Here is a 26,525-nt window from a genome sequence, read left to right as displayed (position 1 = left end):
TCCTGATGTGAGGGGGGCTCCGCTGGGGACACCTGATGTGAGGGGGGGCTCCGCTGGGGACACCTGATGTGAGGGGGGGCTCCGCTGGGGACTCCTGATGTGAGGGGGCTCCGCTGGGGACTCCTGATGTGAGGGTGGCTCCGCTGGGGACTCCTGATGTGAGGGGGGCTCCGCTGGGGACTCCTGATGTGAGGGGGGGCTCCGCTGGGGACATCTGATGTAAGGGGGGCTCCGCTGGGGGGCACCTGATGTAAGGACAGACTCTGCTGGGACACCTAATGCAAGGACGGACGGCTGGTGGCAGGCGACGTGGCAGGTGACACGCTCAGGGATCCCACTGATTCAGCATTATGGTGAGTTGAATGATTTCATTTTATATTACAATAGAAATAATGCACTTCAATCATCTTGACACCATAACAACCATGGCGCCGGGATGATTGAAGCGCTAACACCAGGTGTTTGGAGTATCTTTATCTGCTGATTGTTAAACTTTCTAGAATAAACATATTTCTATTGTTGTGTAGGATCTGGGGCTGCTGTCCCTCCATCCCTCTCCCCCCCTTTCCCTCTCCATCCCTCATTCATCTCAGATTCTAACCACACTCCCTTTGAGCCACGCCTATTTAAGACACGCCCACTATTTCGCGTAAACCACACCCATTTTTTGCTTTGCGCGCCACATTTTTCTGTTCCCTGTGCCACGCCCACAGACGCATGCCCCCCCCCCTAATTACTACAAGACTACTACAAGACTCCGCCTACAGCCAAAAAAGTGCCCCTAAAATTTTTTTTACAATGTTGCCAACTATGACTGTGCCTAACCTGATGCTTTCGACCATTGGTCCCTACTCACTACAGGTATTCTCCTAACACACAGTGTAACTAAAAATGGAGAGGTTACCGCTGTGATGATTTATTGAGGTTGAGGAAAATTGTCTCTTCACTTTGCAAGGGAATTTTTCTTTTGGTAGTGAATGACGTGGAGGTCTGCTGACTTCCATTATCTATGGTAATCATATGATCGCATAGGGTCTCAGGTCAACTAGCTGTCACCTCTAGGATCTGCATTATTATAAGGCTATCTGTCCTCAGAGACCTGTATGTGTTTTGAGTATCCTGCACCCCCATCCTTCCTGCCTATGTTGATGTTGAATTTTGTTGATGTACTTCTAAAGCTAGTACCAGGGCTGGCAGCCTCCTAACAGGTAAGGGAATGTATTTCCAGCAGCCCCTCCAGGGGTTATCACTACACTATTATGGTATGGGTTTGTTTTTATGTGAATTGTGTTTTTGTGTGTATGTGAATTTGTTTAATCCATACCAGGCCCTTTGGTATTGGGGCCTCCCTAAAATCCATACCAGACCCTTATCTGAGCATGAGCTGAGCTTTTTTTCTTTTTTCTTGTCTGGCAGTGGCGACGGGCGTCGTGATCAACGATGGATCTACATCGGGGGACATTGCTTTTTATTTTTAATAAAGGGATTGTCAAAAACTGTGTCTGTGTGTTTTTATTTCTTTTTGACACTCATTCACATGGGGGGGCAGGATCTGGGGGCCTCTTTGTTAAAGCCGATAAGCCCCCTGTCCGCTGGCCCCCACAACCACAGCCCAGGGTTGTGGGAGAAGAGGCCCTTAAACATGGGGACATGGTACTTTGGAGCGGGGGGGGCAGAGACCCCCCCCCACCCCAAAGCACCACCCCATGTTGAGGGCATGTGGCCTGGAATGGTTCAGGAGGGAGGGGTCGCTCGCTCATCACCTCCTTTCCTGGCCTGCCAGACTGCATGCTCGGATAAGGGTCTGGTATGAATTTTGGGGTAGTCCCCATGCCATTTAAAAAATAAATTGGTTTGGGGGTTTCCCTCAAAATCCATAAAAGACCTAAGGATCCGGCATGGATTTTAAAGGGGGGCCCCACGCCATTTTTTCTTTAAATTTTGGCATGGGGTTCACCTTCAAATTTATACCAGACCCAAAGGGCAGCTATTCACTTTGCCCTGATTGGGTAAAGTGCCCAATCAGGGCTTAGAATACACTGTGCAGTACGCAGTGCCTTGTGAGGCACTTGGTGGGAGCTCCACTCAAATTTGGGTGTTCACCGAATGGGTTAACAGGCAATGTTCAGGCCGAACTTTTGATCGGCCCGAACCATTCACCCAACTCTACTGGCTTTCTTCTACAAGTGACCCTGTGGTGACAGGGTAACTTTAAAGACAGCTTCCAGCTTTTGCAAACATTTTATGCACCCGCATTTATCTCTTGAGATAGTAGCGAATAGGAAAACCAGCAAAAATAAAAGAAAGAGTAAACTATAATAAAATAATGGACAATAAATAAATAAGCAAAATAAATAATTAAGCAAGCACAGTATTAAATAAAAAAAACCCCTCTCCTACACACCAGCAAGCATATACATACACATAAGCAGTGTGGACGCACTTACATACAGTACCTACCCCTAGTGATGCTTTACACAACATACACACAATTGTATTAACACAATTATTGACCATATAGCACTGACATGTGTATCAAACTTCACACCTATTTGAGTCCCTGTACTCAAGACTAATAGGAGAAAATCATTTGGTTTAAATATTTGGACAATCAAATATACAAAATATGCTACACATTAATCAATATTCAAACTCAAACATTTTTTTTTTATGTTTCTGCCCATTGGTTGGCTAATAATAAACCTACAGGCAAATGACAGCTGAGTGGGAAACTCGTTGTTCCGGGTGTACACCATATGACATCCTCCTGGAACGCACCTTGCAAGTGCCCCACAGGCTGTGCTGCGGAGCGATCGATCACCATCTGTGTCCACTAGACACAGCTGAAGAGAGATCACTTTATCAGGCCACTGAGAGTACCAATGCCACATGACATTTTTAAACAATGAATGGCTTGCATTCATGCCATTCATTGTGTACAATTTTGTTGCTAGCTGTGATTGGTCACAGTGATCACATGGTACAGACAGGGCCAATCAAAGCCCATCTTTACCATGTAATTAGTTGTGTCCAATCACAGCTAATCACAACAATACACATCAATTTCATTCTGTAAAAATAGTTGCTTATATCTGTGAAAAGTGAAATTCACTGGTATAAGCTATCATAGTTTGTAAAGAAAACACAAATCCTCATAATTTCCCCAAAGTAGTACAATGTTACTATGGTAACACTGTATTGCTCTGGTCACAGTGTGCTAAAAACTTAAAAAAAAATCTTAAAATGTGTGTGTGTATATATATATATATATATATATATATATATATATATATATATATATATATATAAATATATATATATATATATATATATATATATATATATATATATATATATATATATATATATATATATATATATATATATATATACAGCTGTATATATATTAGAGCTGCACAATTAATCGTTAAAAGATCACGATCTCGATTCATCCCCTCTGACAATCTATGTTGTAAAGTGTCTTGATTATTTCATGTAACAAGTATAGAGTTCTCTGCTTACTCTGGCAGTCTGCCAAGATTTTAACAACATTGTAACTCTTCTGGCTTAGATCAAAGGGATAAAACTTCTGTGTGAATATGCAGAAAGTTTAACCACTTAAAGTCTAAACCTTTTTCTGACACTTGTTTCTTACAGTTAAAACCAGATTTTTTTGCTAGAAAATTACTTGGAACCCCCAAACCTTATATATATTTTCTTAGCAGAGACCCTAGAGAATAAAATGGGGATTGTTGCAATATTTTGTCACACTGTATTTGCACAGTAGTCTTTCAAACTACATTTTTTGGGAAAAATACACTTCAATGAATAAAAAAAAAAAAAACGAAACAGTAAACTTAGCCCAATTATTTTGTTTAATGTGAAAGATGATGTTACGCCGCGAGAATCGTGAGAGAATTGTGATCTAACTTCTAAGCAAAAAAATTGCGATTCTCGTTTTAGCCAGAATCGTACAGCTCTAATATCTATATGTACACACATATATACATATATATATATATATACACACACACACACACACACACACACACACACACACACACACACACACACACACTATATTTTCATAAGTATTGTGACGCTTGCCTTTACACACACATGAACTTTAATGGCATCCCCATCTTAGTCTGTAGGGTTCAGTATTAAGTTGGACCACCCTTTGCAGCTATAACAGCTTCAGCTCTCCTGGGAAGGATGTCCACAAGATTTAGGAGCGTGTCTATGGGAATGTTTGACCATTCTTCCAGAAGTGCATTTGTGAGGTCAGGCACTGATGTTGGAGAGAAGGCCTGGCTCACAGTCTACGCTCTAATTCATCCCAAAGGTGTTCTATCGGGTTGAGGTCAGGACTCTGTGCAGGCCAGTCAAGTTCCTCCACCCCAAACTCGCTCCTCCTTGTCTTTATGGACCTTGCTTTGTGCACTGGTGCACAGTCATGTTGGAACAGGAAGGGCCAACCCCAAGAGTTGAAGCTGTTATAGCTGCAAAGGGTGGGCCAACTCAGCATTGAACTGGAGCTGCATGATTCTGGCTAAAATGAGAATCAGGATTTTTTTGCTTAGAATAAAGATCACGATTCTCACGGCGTAACATCATCTCCTTTAAATTATACAAAAAAAATTGGGCTAACTTTACTGTTTAATTTTTTTTTAATTCATTAAAGTTTATAAAATATTGCAACAACCACCATTTGTCAGAAAAAGGTTTACACTTTAAGTGGTTAAACTTTCTTCATTTACACTCCCAAGTTAATCGCTTTGATCTAAGAAGGAAAAGTTACAATGTAATAGTTCTCTACTAGCACTGACAATGTTGTAAAAAAACTTGGCAGACTGCCCAGTTCCTTTTATTTGACAGCTGAGTGAGCAGAGAACTTTACACACTTGTTACATGAATGAATTGGGAAATTCTGCATAGAGATCGTGATGGGGGTTGAATCGAGATCGCAATTTTTTTAACGATTAATCGTACAGCTCTATATTAAACCCAACAGACTAATGCCCCGTACACACTTTCCGATTATCGGATGATAAAAATCACTTTCGGACAGATCGTTTGATAATCTGATTGTTAGTACACAGCTTTCGACAGCCGATCACGACAGTCCATCCAACCAAATCCGAAGGGACAAACACAAAAACTTTGCTCGGACCACAGCTCATCGTACGACAATCGTGTAATCAGTACAGTATGCGTCCGCTAAAAGTCGATAGACAAACACCACGCATACTCGGAAACACAAAAATAAACCAGAAGGACACAGGGGTCACACGTATTTGACATCATTAAAAATACATAGCTACGCACAGCGGAAGATTTTTCCAGAATCGTAAGACAAAAATCTTGCACCCATTTTGCACTGTTGTATTCGATATTAGTTTCATGCAACAAAATGCGAACGATGCGTTGTACGATAATCGGAACATTTGTAAGAGGCATAAGACTGAGATGCCATTAAAGTTTATGTGTGTGTAAAGGCAGGTATCTCAATACTTCTGGAAATGTAATGTATATATAGTGTAGAGCAACAATGTAGAGCAACAATTCTTTTTTTTCAGATCCCCATGGAGTTCTTTGCCATGAGGTGCCATGTTGAACTTCCAGTGAGCAGTATGAGAGAGTGAGAGCGATAACATCAAATTTAACAGACCTGCTCCCCATTCACACCTGAGACCTTGTAACACTAACGAGTCACATGACACCAGGGAGGGAAAATGGCTAATTGGGCACAATTTTCACTTAGGGGTGTACTAACTTTTGTTTCCAGCGGTTTAGACATTAATGGCTGTGTGTTGAATTATTTTAAGGGGACAGCAAATGTACACTGTTATACAAAATGTACACTCACTACTTTACATTGTAGCAAAGTGTCATTTCTTCAGTGTTGCCACATGAAAAGATATAATAAAATATTTACAAAAATGTGAGGGGTGTACTCACTTTTGTGAGATATCTATCTATCTATCTATCTATCTATCTATCTATCTATCTATCTATCTATCTATCTATCTATCTATCTATAGTATTTTTTTATTTTGTTACATACTGTGAACAGTCAGTGTCCCTGATCACTACCACAACCTGTATGATGACGCTGTAAAATTTTTCCAAAAAATGATAACGTCAAAAAAATTGCCATGCCTCTTACTAAATACCTTGGACTGTCTACTTTCCAAAAAGGGGTCATTTTTTGGGGATATTTCTAATGTCCTGCATTTTTAAGCCTCAAGAAATGAGGCCGTCAGTACATCAGGAATGATCAATTTTCAGATATATACCATGGTTTGTGGACTCTATAACTTTCACACAGACTAAATAATATACAGTGATTTGGGACATTTTCACCAAAGAAATGTAGCAGATTACAGTTTGGCCCACATTTATGAAAAAAAGATTACCGTATTTATCGGTGTACAGGCATACCCCACTTTTAAGTACACAATGAGGCTTATTTACTAAAGCTGGAAAGTGCAAAATCAGGCTCACTTCTGCATAGAAACCAATGAGCTTCTAACCCCAGCTTGTTCAATTAAGCTTTGGTAATAAAACCTGGAAGCTCATTGGTTTCTATGCAGCATGAGCCTGATTTTGCACTTTCCAGCTTTAGTAAATAAACCCCATTGTGTACTTAAAAGTGGGGTATGCCTGTATAACACGCGCCGGCTTATAACACGTACCCCAAGTTTAGGAGGGAATTTTAAGGAAAATAACTTTTAGGGGGGAAGTTTAAGGAAAAAACTTACATTTAAATGCCCATCAATACAACCTTATCAGTGTCCATCTGCAGCCTTGTCCAGTGTCATTTGCAGCCATGTCAGTGTCATTGCATTTCATCGGCGGCGCCAGTTTAAAGAGCCGGATGTCCTGTGTATATCGGCGGTGCTCGGCTCCTCTCGCAGTCCCGTCCAGTCCCGCCCTATGATGGACACAACACAGGTCCAATGACGGGACTTGACGTGACTGTGAGCGGAGCCGAGAGGAGCCAAGCGCCGCCCAAATACACATAGCCAAGTGTACTCGGCTCCTCTCAGCTCCGCTCACAGTCACGCCCAGTCCCGCCATTGGACCTGTGTTTTGTCCATCATAGGGCGGGACTGGGTGTGACTGTGAGAGGAGCCGAGCCTAGCTGAGTACACTTGGCTATGTGTATTTCGGCGGCGCTCGCTCCTCCGCTCACAATCAGCGGGGGATCGGTGGGGGATCAGTGGGGGATCGGCGTATAACACGCACACACGATTTTCCCCTGATTTTAAGGGGAATAAAGTGCGTGTTATACGCCGATAAATACGGTATTTACTTGCAAAAATTTTTAATAGAAATACACTTTTTTTTGTTTATTTAGCAAAAAAAAAACCCAGTGGTGATTAAATACCAACGAAAGAAAGCTCTATTTGTGTGAAAATTAACGAAAAAAATGTCATGTGTACAGTGTTTCATGACACTGGAGTGAGACACGCTGGAGTGAGTAATTAGGTAAGTAATTAGGGGGGGGTTCTGGGCCGCTACACACACAAAGTTTTTTTATTCTATGCATTAAGATAAAAAAAACTTCTGCCTTTACAACCCCTTTAACCACTTCAGCCCAGAGCCTCTTTTTGACACTTGTTGTTTACAAGTTAAAATCATTTTTTTTTTGCTAGAAAATTACTTAGAACCCCTAAACAATATATATATATATATATATATATATATATATATATATATATATATATATATATATATATATATTTATAACACCCTAGAGAATAAAATGGCGGTCGTTGCAATACTTTTTGTCACACCATATTTGCGCAGCGGTCTTACAAGCGCACTTTTTTTTTTTAAAATACACTTTTTTGAATAAAAAAAATAAGACAACAGTAAAGTTAGCCCTTTTTTTTAGATTGTGAAAGATAATGTTACGGCAAGTAAAGTGATACCCAACATCTCACGCTTCAAAATTGCACCCGCTCGTGGAATGACGACAAACTTTTACCCCTAAAAATCTCCATAGGCGATGTTTAAAAAATGATTTAAATAGAAAAAAGTAATGTTTTTACGTTGTTTCCGCTCTGCAAAAAAAAAAAATGACAAACGTGTCATACTTACCTCCACTGTGCAGCTCGTTTTGGGGTCCCTTGGCGGCTCTCTCGGCTCCTCCCCACATCAGATAACCCCCTGGGAGAAGTGCTCTCCCGGGGGGGTCACCTTGCGGGCGCACTCCTGAGTCCAGCATTCGGAGTCCACTGCCCCCCGGCGACCGCATCATTGTATTTGATTGACAGCAGTGGGAGCCAATGGCTGCACTGCTATCAATCTATCCAATCAACAGCCGAGAACCCCCTAGCTGAGAGACGGCACGTAAAATGGGGGGTGGGGGGGCTGGGGGGGTCGGTCACTGCCAGGTGTTTTTCACCTTAATGCATAGGATGCATTAAGGTAAAAAAACACCAACCTTTACAACCCCTTTAAATATGAGATCTGGGGTCAAAAAGACCTCAGATTTCATATTTACACTAAAATGCAATAAAAAAAAATGTCACTTGAAACATTTAAAAAAAATGATCCTTTAAGAGCTATGGGCGGAAGTGACATTTCACGTAGCTTCTGCCCTCCCATGCTATGGAGCCGAGCGGGGGGCCATCTTCCCCTCAGTTGGCAGCCAGGTATCCACAGGAGAGGATGCGATCGTCTCTGCCGCTTACCGGACCTGCCGGAGCGGCGGAAGGGGGGCTAGATCCTGCCATAACCCTGGTATTTAGTACCGACGTATGGGAAGTGGTTAAAATTTGACGAGATCAAGATTATATAGACAAATTTTAAAAGGACATATATAATACAGTCTGTCAATAGCAGTAACAATTTTTTGTCTTTCTGAGTCCCCCTTTTAACATACTTTTATCACCTGTTGATCCTGCCAATAACCTGTGTATTTTTTTTTCTTTAACCACTTGACATCCGAGCTATAGCCGAATGACGGCCACAGCGCGGACCTGAATTTCCGGGAGGCCATCATATGCACGCACTGAGACTTGAGTGATCACCGATCCGAGTAAGGGGCCGGTCCCGGCCCCTTACCATGTGATCAGCTGTCAGCCAATGACAGCTGATCACATGATGTAAACAAACGATCTGTAATCTTTTTTTTTTCTTCTCATGCTGACAGCGTGAGGAGAAAAAAAAGCCGATCACTGGCTCAGCTGCAAGGGACATCGGTCCCGAAGAGGAAGAGGAACATCTGCCTCATCTGTGCCACCTGCCATTGCCAGCTAACAGTGCCCACAGTGCTACCTATCAATGCCCACAAGTGCCACGTATCAATGCCCACCAGTGATGCCAATCAGTGCCACCTAGCAGTGCTGCTTATTAGTGTAACAGATCACTGCCCATCACTGCCATCCATCAGTGCACATCACTGCCATCCATCAGTGCCGACTCATCAGCGTACATCAATAAAGGAGAAAAATTACCTGTTTTAAATGTTTTATAACAAAATATAAAAAAAAAACAAAAAATAAAAACCGCAGAGGTGATCAAACACCACCAAAAAAAAGCTCTATTTGTGGGGAAAAAAAAATGATAAAAATGTAATTTGGGTACAGTGTTGTATGACCGCGCAATTGTCATTCAAAATGTGTCTGGATAGGAGGGGGGTTTAAGTGCCCAGTAAGCAAGTGATTAACAGACTAAGCCGTCCAGCAAAGATGGCAGCTAGAGGGAAGAGACAAACCTTGTAACACTGACAGGGGTGCTTACAATGGTCAGCTTCTACCTGTACTTGTTTAACCACTTGACCTCCGGAAGATTTACCCCCCCCCCCCCGCCTCCTGATCAGGGCGTTTTTTGCATTATTTTACTGACAATTGCGCGGTCATACAATAGAGCTTTCTTTTGGTGGTATTTGATCACCTCTTGCATTTTTTATTTTTTTTTGTGCTGTAAACGAAAGAAGAACAACAATTTTGAAAAAAACATTTTTTCAAACATTCAATAAAAAAAATTGAAAAAAAAAATCGAATTTCTTCATAAATTTAGGCCCATATATATTCTGCTACATATTTTTGGTAAAAAGTGTTTATTGATTGGTTTGTTCAAAAGTTCTAACGTCTACAAACCAAGGGATATTTTTTATTTATTTTTAGTTTTATACTAGTAATGGTAACTAGTAACTAGTAATCTGCGACTTATAGCGGGACTGCGATATTGCGGCTGACATTCTGACACTAGCTGAGACTTTTTGGGGACCAGTGACACTAATACAGTAATAAGTGCTAAAAAATATGCGCTGTCACTGTATTAACCGGTTCCCGACCGGCGCACGCCGATGTACATTGGCAGAATGGCACGGCTGGGCAAATGGGTATACCTGTACGTCCATTTGAATTCCGACACGCGCCGGCCGGGAGCTCCGTGAGTCGATCGCCGTGGGGATACCCACAATCGCCTCACGGAGAGGACAAACGGGGAGATGCTGATGTAAACAGCATCTCCCCGTTCTGCCTAGTGACAAGTGTCACTCGATCTCTGCTCCCTGTCATTGGGAGCAGAGATCAGTGACGTCACACACCAGCCCATCCCCCTGACAGTTAGAAATCACTCCCCTAGGACACACTTAACCCCTCCCCGCCCCCTAGTGGTTAACCCCTTCACTGCCAGTGTCATTTACACAGTAATCAGTGCATTTTTAATCACACTGATCGCTGTATAAATGACAATGGTCCCAAAAATGTGTCAAAAATGTCCGACATGTCCACCATAACGTCGCAGTCACAATAAAAAACGCTGATCGCTGCCATTACTAGTAAAAAAAAAAATTTTAATAAAAATGCTATAAAACTATTCCCTATTTAGTAAACGCTATAACTTTTGTGCAAACCAATCAATCAACGCTTATTGCGATTTTTTTTTACCAAAAATATGTAGAAGAATACGATCGGCCTAAACTGTTATATATAGATATAAAATGTTTTTTTATATATTTTGGGGGGATATTTATTATAGCAAAATGTAAAAAATAATGCGTTTTTTCAAAATTGTCGCTCTTATATTGTTTATAGCGCAAAAAATAAAAATTGCAGAGGCAATCAAATACCACCAAAATAAAGCTCTATTTGTGGGAAAAAAAAAGGATGTCAATTTTGTTTGAGAGCCACGTCGCACGACCGCGCAATTGTCAGTTAAAGCAACGCAGTGCCGAATCGCAAAAAACGCTCTGGTCAGGAAGGGGGTAAAATCTTCCGGGGATGAAACGGTTAATGACACTGGCTGGGAAGGGGTTAACATCAGGGGCGATCAAAGGGTTAAATGTGTGCCTAGTCTGTGCTTTACTACAGTGGGAAGGTGCTTTTACTAGAGGAAGGCATGGATCCTTGGATGGATGATTTGCAGGAACACAGGATCCATGCCTTCCCTTCTGTCAGAACGGCAATCTGCCTTGTTTACTGTACATGGGCAGATCGCTGTTCTGTCTCTCTGCAGGATGATCAGCGGGTGCCGGCAGACATCAAGTCTGCGATAGCCGCCGATCGGCTCCTGATGTGTGTAATCACAACGGGAGCGACACGCCGGCAGCCCATGTTGGCACCTGCTACCTGGAAGTGCAGGATCACATATATACAGGTGATCCTGCGAACATCTGCCCTGTAGCAGTAAAACTGCTATGGGAGCGGTCTGCAAGTGGTTAAAAAGTGTTATCTGGAGTTCAGCTTTAATTTGTTATTCATGTATGTAAAGTCCATCTAAATCTGCTAGTTTATCTAACTCTACTAGAACACTGTTGTCCAATGGTGGCTATATTGCTCCTCTATAGACGGAGTGGAGGAGTTAGTGTAGCCACCCTAAAACAGGAAGTGTGTTATTTGGCTGGATCATCACATGAAAATAAAGGAAAAGCGGCTAAAAAGAGAAAACTAACGCAGCCACCACATTAAGAATTGATAAACTTCAATACACTTTGTTTTTGGGTTTAGATACACTTTAACTCCTCCTGCTGCCTCTAATAAAATCTGTTTTTCATTTTGCAGAATGTATTTGTTGCCACAGATAACAGTGAAACGGCAATAGGTTCCATGAATGAAGGGAGAGTTTTATAAATAAAAAGGTTCTTGAGAGAACCCATTGCTATGTGTATGGATTGTTTACACCAATACAGTTTCAGGGTGCTTAGAAAAAAATCATTCATGATGCATTTTGAAGCCGAGAAACGCAACCTTCCCTACAATGGTGTCAGGACCTGGATCACCTGCTGGTGGCACTGTGACTTCCAGAGTAGCCACGAGCAGCCCCAGATCCCAGTAATCGGTCTCCATCTAATGCTGGCTGCTGGGAGACACCCGCTGGTGGACACCAGAACTACAACCTTCCGCTCTGGGAACCACAGTGCCACCAGCAGGTGATCCAGGTCCTTACTTCAGGTGTACCAGAGACACATTTATCTTATCTGGAATTATGTCTTACCCTTCAATCAGCTCCGGTGTCTTCTGTCCCTATAGTGTAAAAAGATTTTATATTAATTCACAATATGCAAAGGGAAAAAATGCTTGAATAGTTATTTTGTTATATTTTGGGTTTAGATACACTTCAACTCCTCTTGCTACCTTGTCAAATAAAATAGTTTTTTCATTTTGCAGAATGTATTTTTTTGCCACAGATAACAGTGAATTTCGTCACTACTATCTGTAGAACACAATGCAATTTTTTTTTTAAATGTTACTTTGATAACCAGACAAATTGTCAAACCTGTAAATTGTAGATTGATTATTTAAAATTTACAAAACTTTGGTTTGGACATAAAATTGAATGTTATTTAAAAAATAAACATAAAATTGTCCAATCTGCATTAAACCATATGATTTAGAAATTATAATATTCTGGATTTATAAACCGTGTGATGTGATCCATTAGATGTAAAGGAAAATAAAATAATATTAGCAATAATAATAATAATAATAATATTATTAATAATAATAATAGTATACATCAATAACGACATGTAAAAAATGTAGTCAATGTAATATAATAATGATAACACACCGTATAAAGAATAACTTCCTGCTATAAAGAATTTTCCTTAATTGTGATTGCTAGTGGATGTCTACTATTTATAGTAAAATTAGAGGAACAATCTTATACGTTTGTAGGTTTTGATAAGACCACCATTTTTTCAGTTTTTTTTTTGCAATCAATTTCTTTATAAACACTATCTTCCAGCACAGGAAACCCAATACCTGATAACATAACCCCTGTATTACTTATACATTGGTGCAAACTTAAGATTAAGATATATTTTATGAACAAACTGTTATTGATGGGGGACACAAGGAGATGATACATACAGTATATAATTAGATAGGTTACCCTCCTCTTTCCTAAAAAAAGATGATTGCTGATACCTTTTATTTGCCAATTTTTGGAAAAACGTAAGCAAACAGTGGCCTCCAGTTTAGACAGGTGGTATACAATGTGATTTAACTAAGTCACTTAGTGACAGCGGGATACTTTGTACATCACAAGGGTCTCTTTAGTCTGCCTGTAAAGTGGCGCATCTGTAGCATGCATAGAGTCAAGTCACATTTAAATTGACTCATGGTTGTAATTGCCGACACCCAGCTATTGAAAAAAAAAAATAGCTGCTCACCCCCCCCTTTCCTGACCTGCCAGGCTGCATGCTCAGATAAGGGTCTGGTATAGATTTTGGGGGCGACCCCACACCGTTTATCTTTTTTTTAAGGTTCCCCTTAAAATGCATACCAGACCCAAAGTTTTTTTTTTATTATTATTCAGCTGTCACATCATGGCACATCATGGCCACATCATGGCCGCCTTTCCAGCCCCGCTCCTTAATAACCAGCTTTTACTGCACCCTGAGTGGGCAAAGCTTTGCCCACTCAGGGCACAGAATTCACTGTGCAGGGTGGCTGTGTCAGTTTCATTCCGGTACACTGTATTGTCCCGGAATGAAGGTGCCCGAGACCCTGGACCGACCTGCATATTGCGGGACCCGGGACAGACCTGCATATTGCGGGACCCAGGACAGCCCTGCATATTGCGGGACCCGGGACAAAACTGCATATTGCAGGACTGTCCTGGGCAATCCGAATTAAAGGTTCTCATTTATCCAAGTCACGGTTTATTTATTAGTAGTTAGCCACAATCATTTGGATTTGTTCTGTAATTTTGAAGATATTTCACAACTCATCTAGATGGCTTCCTCACTTGCTAAGGAAACTCCATAGATGAATAGCCACTTCCAGACCAGGCCTTTTCTGGCAAATTTTGTTTACATGTAAGAGTCGGTATTTTTTGCTTGAAAATTACTTAAAACCCTCAATCATTATATATTTTTTAAAGCAGAGGCCCTGGAGAATAAATTGGTGGGTTTTGCAATTTTTTTTATGTTGCATGCTATTTGCGGAGCATTTTTTTTACACTGTTTAAAAAAAATTTGAATCGCTTTTACCAGTGACGTCCCAATACTTCGCTGGACTCCGGCGTTTATACCAGGATGATAATGATGGATCACCCCATTATCGTGGCAGTCAGCTCTCTTGTAAAAGCAATCCTAGCAGCTAACTAGCCACTGGATTGCTTTTACAAGCAGCGAGAGGGGACATCCCCCCCCACCTGCCACCAGTTATAAAAAAAAGCAAAACTAGATTGAGAAAAAGCAGCTGCACATAGTTACCTTACTTTTGCTAGTCCATCATGAATTCCCTGGCCACATAAAAAAAGAGGTATTGGTATTTGATTAATTATCCAGTCAGCTGGCATCATTCACCTTGACTGATGTGGATCTACATTGCTGGATGACGTGATGGATGATGAATATATATCATGGGACTTTTTTGGGGTTCTTAATTTTTTAAAATGTGGCAACAGGGTGTGCTTTATTGCCCACACACCACACATATGCGTCGTTAGGCGGCCATTGTTTCTGTGCTGAGAGTTTGCTCATTGTGCGCTCCCAGCATAGAGACCAAGCAGTCAAGAACAGTTCTCAATCCCCACTAGCAGTCAGCAACCGGCAGGACCAACCAATTACAGTGATCACTAGAGTTGGGCCGAACACCCCCTTGTTCTTTTTGCTCCAGAACTCTCTAACATCGTAAAAGTTGGAACCCGAACCGCAAACCCTATTGAAGTCTATGGGACTCGAACTTGAAAAATCAAAAGTTCCCATTTTGAAGGCTTATATGCAAGTTATTGGCCATAAAAAGGGTATGGGGGACCAGGTACTGCTCTGAGGGACATGTATCTAAGCAATTTTTTTAATTTTAATTAAAATTCCTTTAAATATGCCTGTAAAGTGGTGCATCTGTACAATGTATAGAACCTGCTGCAGCAAAACTGACATATATAAAGTAAAAAAAAAGACATTTAAATTGCTTTTCCCTGCAAGCTTTCCCTGCAAGGGGGGGGGGGGGTCCCCTTAGCCTGCCTGTAAAGTGGTGCATCTGTACAATGTATAGAACCTGCTGCAGCAAAACTGACATATATAAAGAAAAAAAAAAGACATTTAAATTGCTTTTCCCTGCAAGCTTTTTTTATTTTGTAAACAACGGCTTGGGACACGATCTGTCTCCTCTCCCCTGAAAGAACCGGGATCTGTGTGTTTACACACACAGATCCCAGTTCTCGCTCTGTCATGTGTGATCGCGGGAGCCTGGCGGTCATTGCACCCGCCGAGCCCTCTCATCGGCTCTGGGCACACGCTGCAGGCGCGCACCTCTGGCGGTGTGCACGCGCCCCTAGTGGGCAAAAGTCGAAGCAACTTAAGGTAACGTCATTTCAGCCGTGCCATTCTGCCGCAGGAAAACTGCGACGGCTGGTCAGCAAGCGGTTAAACACCAAAACTAATCAAACTCAAATATTTTCATCTAAATCCTGAAATCATATTGTCCCCACAAGGGGGGAATAAAACAGAGAGAGATATTGATAAATATTAGCAATGGTCACATACAAAATCGACCTTTATTGCAAAAATATAAAAATCACATATATCACAAGACACATTAAAACATGTTCCAGCTAGCCTGCTTCTATTGACTGGCCCTTTGATGCCACAAAATAACTCTAAAATTCTATAGGCCTGTCAAACCAACATTAATGTTTCAGATATATTTATCACATATCCTTCACATTGTAGTGGGTGACCACCCGTCTGGTATATGTTGAACATATGGAAGTCCATCAATCAGACAGCTATAAGATCAACAGCATAATGTAAAGAAAAACAAATTGGCTTTGAAAGTTCATTCATATTATGTATGTAATCCTTGGATTTCCTGGGAAACCTCATACATTTATCATGTTTTTTTTTTGACATTTGCAAAGAAAGAAAGCAGTGCACATACTGCTCTAAAGGTCCCCCAAAATCTATAGCAGACCCTTTGAGGGGGTTTCTGTGCTGTTTATAAAAATAGGAATGAAATGTAATTTGCCATCAATTTTAACAATTTTTTTCCTTCATAAATATCAGGGCTGCTGTAGGTCACAGAGATGTGCCCCCTCAAAAGAAGGATTAGGGCACCCACAATGACCCCCCCCCCCAAGAATGTTATTCAAAGGAGTTGGGCATTTTTAATGCTTCCATGGGGTTCGGGTCAGCATCTGAACTACTTTGAAGTTTGCTGAGTGTCAGGGCTGGGCTCAGCCCTTCCTTCTCTGAGCTGGCCACTCAGCTGTTGGCTAATTACCAGCTCCTATCTCTCCACGGGTACTCAGCTGTTGATGATATCCTGCTCATCAGTCCTGCCTACTTAAGCCGTCCAGTCCAGAGGAGCTCTGCCTTCGTCTTAGTCAACATCACAGAGACGCTCTCCTGCATTCCTGTTAAAAGTCTTGCTTGGCTGAAATCTCGTCTGGCTCCAGATCCTGCTTGCTGTTTTACTACACTCATCTCCGGCTCCCTGACGTTTGGCTTATCTGACTATCCATTCAGGTTCCTGAACTCTGGCTACGTTTGTTCTATTTACTTTTATTATTAAACAAGTGTGATTTAACTGTACTTCTGTCTTGGTCTGATTTCATGGTTTCTGACACTGAGCCCTGCTTAAACCAAACCCAGCACAGTTTGGCTCATCCCGACCTGCCACCATTTCATAACACTGGGCCAATATTGTAGGAAGCTGAGTGAGGTACATGGTCATCCAAATTCCAAAGTCCTCCCGAAGTGTTTTCTTTGCTTCTGGCAGCTGAACGAAAGGTAAATGAAAAGTAAAAAAAGAAGCTAAATGTTATTACTCAGGTCCACCCGCTTTTCCATGCTGATTTCTAACAATTTATAGCTAAGGAGATTTTCTAACTGTGTAGATTAAAGTAACCAGGTTTTGAAAATAAGCCCCAGGGCACCCTACTGACCACACATGTTTTTTTCTCACACCCCAAAATTACAATCCCATCTGTAGGCATACCTACAAAATCAATATTGAAAATATTCAAACATTATAAACAATATGTAATTCTTAACAATACTCATGAGGGTAATCTGCCTTGCTTTACAGATAAAAAGTGAAAACAGTGTGACAAAATGTGAGCATGATCAGAATTATAAAAGACCTGAGGCATGGATTTAAAGGGAGATGGTTAAATAAAACATCTGCCTATTTGCTGTATACATAACATACTTCCCAACATTTTGAGATGGGAATGAGGGACACCTACTAGAAAACGTATGTAGCATAGGACACGCCCCCTGCCACACCCCCTTAAAGGAGAATTAACCAAAAAAAGGTTAATTAAATACACAAGGGCTTTTTTTTTACCACTACTATTCCTTTATATTGGCTTTTAAAATTTACAAATGCAGCAATTTAGAAATTGGATGAAAGGTTTAGCACGGAGAAACACTTTTTGAAAGGTGCATTTTATATACAACTATATAGATCAGATCAAAATGAGGGACAAATGAGGAGGAATGAGGGACAGAGGGACTTTGTTCCAAATCAGGGACAGTCCCTCCAAATCAGGGACAGTTGGGAGCTATGATAATAACAGTGTGGGAGGAAGAATTACCCTAACATTGGTGTGTGAAAAATTTCCACGCTTTGGTGACAGTGGGAGGAAAAAAATGACTCGTATCAGTAGTGTCTTAGTAAGGGAAAAAAAAGCAGTATAGAGGGAGGCAGTTGATGGTAAGGTTAGGCAGTACAGAGGGGGTCAGTTGATGGTGGGAACAGGCAATACAAAGCAGGCAATTGATGGTGGGGAAAGGCAGTAAAGAGAGGCAGTTCATGGTTGGGATAGGCAGAAAAGAGGGAGTAGTTGACAGTGTGAACAGGGAGTCTATGGAGAGCAGTTGATAGTGGCGATAGACAGTACAGAGGAGGGAAATTGAAGCTGAGCACAGGCAGTACAGGGGGGAAGTTGAAGCTGGGCACAGGCAGCACAGGGGGGAAGTTAAAGCTGGGCACAGGCAGTACGGGGGGGAAGGTAAAGCTGGGCACAGGCAGTACAGGGGGGGAGTTGAAGCTGGGTACAGGGGGGAAGGTAAAGTTGGGCACAGGCAATACGGGGGATATTGAAGCTGGGCACAGGCAGCACAGGGAGGAAGTTAAAGCTGGGCACAGGCAGTACGGGGGGGAAGGTAAAGCTGGGCACAGGCAGTACAGGGGGGGAGTTGAAGCTGGGTACAGGGGGGAAGGTAAAGCTGGGCACAGGCAATACGGGGGATATTGAAGCTGGGCACAGGCAGCACAGGGAGGAAGTTAAAGCTGGGCACAGGCAGTACAGAGGGGGAGTTGAAGCTGGGTACAGGGGGGAAGGTAAAGCTGGGCACAGGCAGTACGGGGGGATGTTGAAGCTGGGCACAGGCAGCACAGGGAGGAAGTTAAAGCTGGGCACAGGCAGTACAAGAGGGAAGGTAAAGCTGGGCACATGCAGTACGGGGGGGGAGTTGAAGCTGGGGGCAGGCAGTACGGGGGGAAGTTGAAGCTGGGCACAGGCAGTACAGGGGGGATAGTTGAAGCTGGGCACAGGCAGTACAGGGGGGAGTTGAAGCTGGGCACAGGCAGTACAGGGGGGGGAGTTGGAGCTGGGCACAGGCAAAATGGGGGGGAGTTGAAGCTAGGCACAGACAGTACAGGGGGAAGTTGATGCTAGGCACAGGCAGTACAGGGGTGGAGTTGAAGCTGGGCACAGGCAGTACAGGGGGAGAAGTGGAAGCTGGGCACAGGCAGTACAGGGGGGGAAGTTGAAGCTGGGCACAGGCAGTACAGGGGGGGAAGTTGAAGCTGGGCACAGGCAGTAGAGGGGGGGAGTTGAAGTTGGGCACAGGCAGTACGGAGGGGGTTAAGCTGGGCACAGGCAGTACAGGGGGGGAAGGTAAAGCTGGGCACAGGCAGTACGGGGGGGAAGTTGAAGCTGGGCATAGGCAGCACAGGGGGAAGTTAAAGCTGGGCACAGGCAGTACGGGGGGGAAGGTAAAGCTGGGCACAGGCAGTACAGGGGGGAGTTGAAGCTGGGTACAGGGGGGAAGGTAAAGCTGGGCACAGGCAGTACGGGGGGATGTTGAAGCTGGGCACAGGCAGCACAGGGAGGAAGTTAAAGCTGGGCACAGGCAGTACAAGAGGGAAGGTAAAGCTGGGCACATGCAGTACGGGGGGGGGGAGTTGAAGCTGGGGGCAGGCAGTACGGGGGGAAGTTGAAGCTGGGCACAGGCAGTACAGGGGGGATAGTTGAAGCTGGGCACAGGCAGTACAGGGGGGAGTTGAAGCTGGGCACAGGCAGTACAGGGGGGGGAGTTGGAGCTGGGCACAGGCAAAATGGGGGGGAGTTGAAGCTAGGCACAGACAGTACAGGGGGAAGTTGATGCTAGGCACAGGCAGTACAGGGGTGGAGTTGAAGCTGGGCACAGGCAGTACAGGGGGAGAAGTGGAAGCTGGGCACAGGCAGTACAGGGGGGGAAGTTGAAGCTGGGCACAGGCAGTACAGGGGGGGAAGTTGAAGCTGGGCACAGGCAGTAGAGGGGGGGAGTTGAAGTTGGGCACAGGCAGTACGGAGGGGGTTAAGCTGGGCACAGGCAGTACAGGGGGGGAAGGTAAAGCTGGGCACAGGCAGTACGGGGGGGAAGTTGAAGCTGGGCATAGGCAGCACAGGGGGAAGTTAAAGCTGGGCACAGGCAGTACGGGGGGGAAGGTAAAGCTGGGCACAGGCAGTACAGGGGGGAGTTGAAGCTGGGTACAGGGGGGAAGGTAAAGCTGGGCACAGGCAGTACGGGGGGATGTTGAAGCTGGGCACAGGCAGCACAGGGAGGAAGTTAAAGCTGGGCACAGGCAGTACAGGGGGGGAGTTGAAGCTGGGTACAGGGGGAAGGTAAAGCTGGGCACAGGCAGTACGGGGGGATGTTGAAGCTGGGCACAGGCAGCACAGGGAGGAAGTTAAAGCTGGGCACAGGCAGTACAGGGGGGAAGGTAAAGCTGGGCACAGGCAGTACGGGGGGATGTTGAAGCTGGGCACAGGCAGCACAGGGAGGAAGTTAAAGCCGGGCACAGGCAGTACAGGGGGGAGTTGAAGCTGGGTACAGGGGGAAGGTAAAGCTGGGCACAGGCAGTACGGGGGGATGTTGAAGCTGGGCACAGGCAGCACAGGGAGGAAGTTAAAGCTGGGCACAGGCAGTACAAGGGGAAAGGTAAAGCTGGGCACAGGCAGTACAGGGGGGAGTTGAAGCTGGGTACAGGGGGGAAGGTAAAGCTGGGCACAGGCAGTACGGGGGGATGTTGAAGCTGGGCACAGGCAGCACAGGGAGGAAGTTAAAGCTGGGCACAGGCAGTACAGGGGGGGAGTTGAAGCTGGGTACAGGGGGAAGGTAAAGCTGGGCACAGGCAGTACGGGGGGATGTTGAAGCTGGGCACAGGCAGCACAGGGAGGAAGTTAAAGCTGGGCACAGGCAGTACAAGGGGGAAGGTAAAGCTGGGCACAGGCAGTACGGGGGGAAGTTGAAGCTGGGCACAGGCAGTACGGGGAGAAGTTGAAGCTGGGCACAGGCAGTACAGGAGGGAAGTTGAAGCTGGGCACAGGCAGTACAGGGGGGGAGTTGAAGCTGGGCACAGGCAGTACAGGGGGGGAGTTGAAGCTGGGCACAGGCAGTACAGGGGGGGATTTGAAGCTGGGCACAGGCAAAATGGGGGGGAGTTGAAGCTGGGCACAGACAGTACAGGGGGGAAGTTGATGCTGGGCACAGGCAGTACAGGGGTGGAGTTGAAGCTAGGCACAGGCAGTACAGGGGGAGAAGTTGAAGCTGGGTACAGGCAGTACAGGGGGGGAGTTGAAGCTGGGCACAGGCAGTACGGGGAGAAGTTGAAGCTGGGCATAGGCAATATGTGGGGGAGTTGAAGCTGGGCACAGGCAGTACGGGGGGGGAGTTGAATCTGGGCACAGGCAGTACAGGGGGGGTATGAAGCTGGGCACAGGCAGTACAGGGGTGGAAGTCGAAGCTTGACAGAGGCAGTACAGGGAGGGGGGAGTTGAAGCTGGGCACAGGCAGTACAGAGGAGGGAAGTTGAAGCTGGGCACAGGCAGTACAGGGGGGGAGTTGAAGCTGGGCACAGGCAGTATGGGGGGAAGTTGAAGCTGGGCACAGGCAGTACAGGGGGGGGGAAGTTGAAGCTGGGCATAGGCAGTACAGGGGAGGTAATTGAAGCTGGACACAGGCAGCACAGGGGGGGAGATGAAGGTGGGGATGGGCAGCAAAGCAGTAGGCATTTGATGGTGATACCAGTGAATACAGAGGGAGGAAATTGATGGTGGGGATAGGCAGTACAGAGGGGGGCAGTTGATGGTGGAGGCAGGTAGTACAGATGGAGGCAGTTACTCATGGGGACAGGTAGTATAGGAGTTGATACCTGGGGCAGGCAGTAAAAATGGGGCAATTGATAGTAGAGAAAGACAGTACAAAGGGGGCATTTGATGGTGGAAACAGGCAATACAGAGGGGGCAGTTGATGATAGAAACAGGCAGTACAGAAATTGCAGTTGGTAATGGGAACAGGCAGTACAGAGGGAGAAGATGATGGTGGATAAAACTATAACAAAGGGGGGTTAGTTGATGGTGGAGGCAGGCAGTGCCGAGGAGGTAAATGATGGTTGAGGAAGGCAGTAGAAAGGGGCAGTTTATGGTGCGGACAGGCAGTATAGAGGGAGTAGTTGATGATGGGGACAGGCAGTATAGAGTAAGACAGTTAATAGTGGAAAACAGACAGTGCACATAAACTCCATCATCATTCTCCCCCAAGTCTCAGTTGTCCATCATCATTGCCACCTGTACCGAGTCTGTCCTTGGGCTTGGGTCTTCCAAAATGGTAGTGGATTAGGAGTCCATTCCGAGGCTCTGTTGCTGCCCTCTCCCCTGCCCTGGTTCATGTGGGTATAGAGAGTGAGGATAAAGTCCCTAACCACTGATGCAGCCAACCATATTGCAGTCTTCAATCCTCTCATGTGCCGCACTGTCTAATCAAGTTGTGGGGAGGAGAGGGTGAGAGATTCTTATGGTCGCCAATTCTTATGGTCGCTAGTCCAGGATGCAGTCAGGAACATGATATACAACTGGGAACACATGCAGGGGCACTCTTTATTAAGGGTCAGACTCCTCAATTTGGGGGATGTCCTTGGAAACTGAACACATCTGGTCATGTGTGGTAGCGTAGACTGTGGAACCATAGTAAAGATTACACACACACTTTTTTTTTTTAAGCTAAGCAGCAAAAAAAGGATATTTATATATTAATTAAAAATGTATGTATATGGGGTGTGGTTTCGGCATGCAGCGGTGAGGACGCTTCTCCCCTGAGCTCCGGCGCCGATCCCTTAGTAAGCGGGCTTAGCCTTAGTAAGCGGGCTTCCTACCAAAACGGAGTTAGCATCTATGCTACTGGGACTGGAACGAGCAATTAAAAAAGAGGTTTCCACAGTTCATGCGGACCTCTCCCAAATACTCTCCCAAGTACTGGACCGAGTTGAGGAATTGGAGCAGCGCCTGGACAGACACGCAGTCACCATCAGGAATCTGCAGACATCCACTCGCTCACTCTCCATCGCTCACAGGATGGCCCTATACAAGATCGAGGACCAGGAGAACCGTAATCGCCGGAACAATATCCGCATCAGGGGTCTTCCTGAAGCCACGGGGGATGAAGACCTCCTCCCATCTGTGCGAGGTATTTTTAACGATCTACTGGGACAAGCGGCGGATCACCCCTTAAAAATAGACCGGGTGCACAGAGCTCTTCGCCCACGGCAACCTTGCGGCAGACACCCCCCGCGAAGTGATCTGCAGAGTTCATTACTTTGAGGAGAAAGAACTAATCATGCGGAAGGCCAGAGATGCCAAGTCCCTGGACTTTGATGGCGCACTACTCTCCTTTTTCCCTGATCTGGCAAGGGACACACTGGAACGTCGCAGAGCCCTGCGACCTTTAACCGAGAAGTTACGCACAGCTTCAATCAACTATCGGTGGGGATGAAGAAGTCACGTGATCGGTGATGTCACGCGTAGGGACGGAATAGGCTGTTTCACATTGCTAGACACAGAATGAGTTCGCTGCTCGTAGTAGAGAGGTTTGCTCTGCATTGTTTTTATGTGAGTACATCTACTTAAAGATTTTTAATAAAGCATTACCTGGTTAATACATCATTCACTATCAAGTACCTTTGTCCTGCATATTCCTGTACATACATACCTGAGATGTTGAGGCTGAGCTAGGATCCGCGCTGGTCCAGGACCCCTGATAGGACCATAGCCACTTGTAATCAGCTGCCATTAGGATAACCCAACACCGGCAAGCCTGGATATAGGGACGCGATTGAGGCTCAGGACCTGGCGTTTTAGCTACAATTCATGCGGTTGTCCTAGCACCGCTAGGTAAGGGGCCACTGCTTATATTAGTGTTTTATGCACGAAGAGGACACTGAGTGAATTGCATCCCAGACACCCCACTGTTGTTTTATTGAATACACCAGAACTTGCTTTTGCACCTTCAATGACTCTTACACTGGCACTTTAAGTTTGCTGCACTTACTGGCATGTCATTGGTCATTTGTTTCGCAGGCCAGCACAATATATTTTATATCACTATTATTGGGACATTTATTTATATTATTTATTATCCATATTGCGTTGGATTGATGTGTTTTATTTGCGATATCTAGATCACCTTTAAGCACTGGCACTTTGTACGTTTTGCACCATTTATAAGGATATGTTTTTGAAGGTTATTTCTGATTTATTCTATGTATTTTTATTTAGAATTATTCACATGAAGTAGTGTTTATGTCCCTTTGTGCACCAACACATGATTATCTAGATTTATATGTTTTTAGTGTCAACACTTATTTATGCGATTTAACATGCAATTTTTTTGTCATTTAGTATATACCAATTGAAAAGGATTTTTTATGCACTTTTTTTCACATACACATGATGCTGATTATTAAGACTTGAATGTTTTTTAGTGTCAACACTTATTTATGCGATTTATTATGCAATTTTATGTCATTTTATTAATTGACCACAGACAGAGATTTACAGCTTTCTTCTGGTTAGCGCAGCACCTCCCCCCCTATACCTCAGTTTGATTTTGGGCTTATGTCTGACCCTTGTTTCGGTGCATGCAGCTGTCCAGTCGCATACGTGCGTTTTTACTATTTTTGTGAGTTCTTGTTTTCTTTTCTTTTTCCAATTGGGTAGCGCAGGAATATTCTTATTACATATCGGTGGGGATTTCCAGCTGCCTTGATTGCTCACAGAGATGGGAAGACATCAGTTCTACGGTTCCCGGAAGACCTAGAAAAATTCTGCATGGATGTCAACATTTCACCACCAGAACTCCCGGGTTGGCAGGACACCATCCCGCCCCTTCCCGGCAACTCAGAAGCAAGATGGCAGAAAGTTGAACGCAAACATGCTCCTTGGCAAATGGCACTCCACCTCAACTAGGCTAACCGAAGCCCCTGGCAGTTCATGCTTTCTCTTCGTTACAACTCCTTTGGCTTGCTGCTCCTGATCATTTTGGTCCGCAAGTATATAACCCCTCTGTCATTACACCTAATGCATACCATATTGCGGTATAATTAGCCCGATTGATTACATGTGGGTTATTAATCACACAGAGGTGCTCGGACATATTTTGGGTTATACACCCCAGGTACCAGGAGCTATATGTTTTATATTTTACATTAAAAGTTTTTAAGTTCACGCTTCTTCTCTTCAGTATTTAATATGTAACCTTATACTCAATGTTTACATGGGACTACGTCCCTATGAGGTCTATTTGTTTGCTGGGTCGGCGTCGGGGCTATGGGACGATCAATTCGCCGTATTTGGTGATCATTGTCTGATGGCTGTGGCGGTCCGCCCCCCCCCCCCCCCCCCCACGTGGGGCGCTGGGTGGCCCTGCGTTTTCATGCCTTGGGCCCTCTGAGGGCGGTGGACACAGGGATGTTGGTCTGCACGGCTACCCCTCCTCTGCACAGCAGTCAAATGCGTGCACATGTTGACCATGATTCAGCATGGTCTGCGAAAAGTCTACCACAAAATGCTAATTGTATGCTCTTTCTCTTCACTCGATGTCCTTCTTTCTTTACCCACCCCTCCCTCTTCTCCCTGCCTCCCTCTTGCCTCTTCTCCTCTCTGCCTCAGGTCCCACTCCTTGGAAATAGGTTATCTATAGTACTTCTCTGCGGATCCCCATTGCCACAGTGAACTTACTATCCTTGAATGTGAGAGGCCTACACGCCACAGGTAAGAGACACAATCTCTATAGGGAGTTGGATAGTTTGTGGGGTGACATTGTCTTCCTGCAGGAGACCCACCTCACACACACCACCTCTGTAAAACTTTTTTCTCCACACTACCCTATCTGGTATTATAGTTTATCGGAGATTCACAAAGCTAAGGAGGTGGCTATTGGGTTCCGCAGGGGAGTATCATTTACATTAGAATCTATGCTTAGTGACCCTAATGGACGCTTTCTGTTCCTACGGGGCAACCTGGGTGGCATGTTATGTACACTAGCAACCTTATATGCGCCTAACCGTCACCAAGCAAGTTTTATTGCATCCAAAAAAACCTCTAAAAAAACTACACGACTTCGCACGTGGTTGTGTTCTTCTCGCCGAGGACTTTAACACTAATTTAGAGCCCAGCATAGACACTTCCCAAGATAAATCTTGCATCCCACAAAAACGCCTGTTATACATACGCAAACGGCTATTCAACTCACAGTTGATGGACGTTTGGCGGATTATACATCCAAAGGAGAGAGACTACACCCATTTCTCACAAGTTCACCACACCTACTCTAGAATTGACCTCTTCTTTATAGACCACCATCACTTGTCGCTCACTATCAATGCCGAGATCGAAACATCCCCCATTTCGTCCATGCCCCGATTATACTCAAAATAAAAATCCCCTCAATGCCCCATAGAACTACAAATTGGAAACTTAATGAAACTCTTATTAATGATGATATTGACAAAAAACTGATCAGTGAAGAGTTGAACCTCTACTTTAAAGAAAACACACATCCAGAC

At 44.4% G+C, this 26,525-nt stretch overlaps 1 long non-coding RNA gene across 3 annotated transcripts in view; it reads right to left on the bottom strand.

Annotated features, from left to right (window-relative positions):
* LOC141139117 (uncharacterized) overlaps positions 1–26,525 on the bottom strand; it is a 150,001-nt gene that overhangs the window by 67,983 nt on the left and 55,493 nt on the right. For 2 of the 3 annotated variants that reach the window (XR_012243718.1, XR_012243719.1), the window contains exon 3: positions 12,457–12,485. This is a non-coding gene — a long non-coding RNA (uncharacterized lncRNA). Of the gene's footprint in view, positions 1–12,456; positions 12,486–13,032; positions 13,076–26,525 lie in introns of those variants that run through there. The other variant, XR_012243720.1, reaches the window with a different exon arrangement.

The sequence above is a fragment of the Aquarana catesbeiana genome, linkage group LG04 (genome assembly GCF_042186555.1).
Source record: "Aquarana catesbeiana isolate 2022-GZ linkage group LG04, ASM4218655v1, whole genome shotgun sequence".
NCBI lineage: Eukaryota > Metazoa > Chordata > Amphibia > Anura > Ranidae > Aquarana > Aquarana catesbeiana.
Note: the sequence above shows the minus strand (reverse complement) of the source record. Positions and strands in the feature narration are given on the sequence as shown.